Raw genomic sequence first — 2,657 nt, 5'->3', positions numbered from 1 at the left:
AAGTTTACAACTCATTTTTGCATATCCTTATCGTTGGAATTTGATAAATAGTGTTTGTGGTGAGAGAAATATCCCTCACACAAAACTTTCTTTTTTCGCACATACACCCAAACATGTCTCAGTAAAACTACAATCTCTAACTTGTTAACCTTTGGATCATTGTGAAATTTGAATATTGTGTTTGGAACTTATTCTTTCACATCCTCATCGTTGGGATTTATAAAATAATATATGTGGTGAGAGAAATGTCCCTCCCAAGGAGACAGTGAAATGGAAGCTCTAAATCCTTTCTCCTTCTCTCTAACACTTGGAAACCCTATCAGAGCAACCAGAGAAAAAGATTGAGAAATCTTAGGAAATAACTAGAGACACCCATATCGCTGCCTGACTACACATGTGAGTCCACTTAAAGGTAAGAGATGAGTTTATCGCAATTAGGGTTAAAGTGAACATGTGTAGAAATCCTTAAAGGATCAAATTGGGGTTAATTTTAGGGTGTTTTGTGTGTTTTAATTTGGCATGTACAATGATAAATATAAATTTCTCATGTTTTCCTAGTCAATTGATGCTCTGATTCGAATTAGATGATTTAATTGAGTGTTTGGCTTTGAATGTTAGAAACCTAGAAATTTGGGAATTCTTGATTCTTTCATGTTTTCTTGAAATTGTTTGAGAAGTTTAATCGTATGAAAATAACATATTAATATTATTACTGCGTGACATGTATATGATACATGAGGTATGATAACATGTTGTCTTGGAATTATGAAAGTATGATGAATTGTGTGTAAGTGACAAGTTGAGTATATGTTGGATTGTAAGATATATGTGTATTAAGTTGTTTTGTGCAGTGAGTTGTGAGTTATGAACCGTATAATTACACAATTGTAAGACCCTTTAAGGGCAATAAGTTAATGTGCGATAACAAGTATTGTCATGGGATCCACTGTGGGAACCCAACAAGTTTAATTACTTTGAAGTGCGACGAGTTAAAACTATTTTGAGAATAATTGAGGAGTCGTGTATTTTATACAATTCATAAATAAAGTATGCCTGCTAAAATGTTTTGTATAATTCAGGAGAGAGAGACCCTGACAGACTCTTTGGGGTCTAGGCCTTAGGGGTAAATACACTCGGTTTGAGTGTTCCTTTAAGCATGTGTCGATCACACATGGTTGGAGAATTCTCGCAAAACAATGTGACTCTGTTTGGTCTCCCTATGATTTTACCTAGTGAAAGTGATCCGACTTACCAGTGTGTGGTCTGTCTTGTCATGTACTCCTAGGCACTCGACGAAGTTTTTCACTGACATGGTACCACATTACATATAGGATTAAGTCTTAGTATATATGTTGCATAACTCTTGTGTATTGATCGATACTGATTTATTGAGTGATATTGTGTTTTGATCATTGAGTACGTGAATAATGTGAAAATGAATGAAACGTGTTGTGTTGAGATGTGATGTTATACAACAAATGGTGGAATGACATGATTTGTGTTTAAGTGAGTTGTATTTCATTTATATGATATGTATTTCTATATGTTGTTTTATTTCTCTCTATTAGTTAGGAATATGAATGTGATAACTCACTCTCCATGTATTGTCTGGGTTTGGATCCTGTGATGATCTTGAACCTCGTGTTCATGGGAGCAGATGACTATGTGGATTACTTTAAGAAACCTTATGCTGGAGGAAGTCAGGACACAATGCTTTGAAAGGAAGTGACATTGGGGTATGAGTTTTTATTTTAATTGCATGTTGTTCCGAACATGTTATTTTATTCTACTACTTGATTTCTTTTCTAAACTTAAACAACCTTGTTTTGAGCCGAAAATGTTTCTGATAAGTTTTATTTGGTAACAGTGAAGTGAATGTGAACCATTTACATACGTGAACTTTTTTATGCTTAAAAAATAAAATTTCATTTTATGTAATTCCGTATTTTCATGTATTTTATTATATAAATATGTATATCGGGGTAGAGGATCACAACAATCGGTCTAATTTTTAAAACTATGCTTAATTTATATGTCATAATATCCAATGTTATTTTCAATTAGTTATTGGTGTAAAACTATTTACAATAACAGTTTATAAAAAATAATTAATGGGATTGTGTTGTCATTTTTTTTCCTTTTTTTTAATGTATGGTATGTAATTTTAATAAATTTTACAAGGATGACATTTGTACCTAACGAATATTTTTAATGTTTTAATGGAGACCAACTCGTCTAGTCTATTCAGTAATACACTAGTTTGACCATTGATTTAGTGCTTTGACCGAGTCGATAACAAATCCATTTTTAAAGCATGATTTTTTTTGTTGGATACTTAAAACATTAATCTAAAGTATTCTAATTTGTAATATAAATAAATTACTTAAAATTCATATTTAAATTTGTTTTTAATTAATTAATAGTTTAAAATTTTCCTATTAATAATGTATCAAAATTAATTTTTAAGATAGTGTTTGACCCAATTGTTTTTAGTTTTTCTTCTCCTTTTAACAAGAAACTTGGTCAAACGGTTTTTATTTAGGGTGTTCAAAACTAAAACAATTTTTTTAAACTCTCAAACCGATCCATAAAAATAAAAAAATCACAAAAATAAAATTTTTTAAAAAATCACATACTTTTTGAACTTTGATTTGATT

Source organism: Glycine soja, chromosome 15 (genome assembly GCF_004193775.1).
Source record: "Glycine soja cultivar W05 chromosome 15, ASM419377v2, whole genome shotgun sequence".
Lineage (NCBI taxonomy): Eukaryota > Viridiplantae > Streptophyta > Magnoliopsida > Fabales > Fabaceae > Glycine > Glycine soja.
The sequence above is the reverse complement of the archived record's forward strand: the minus strand, read 5'-3'. Positions refer to the sequence as shown.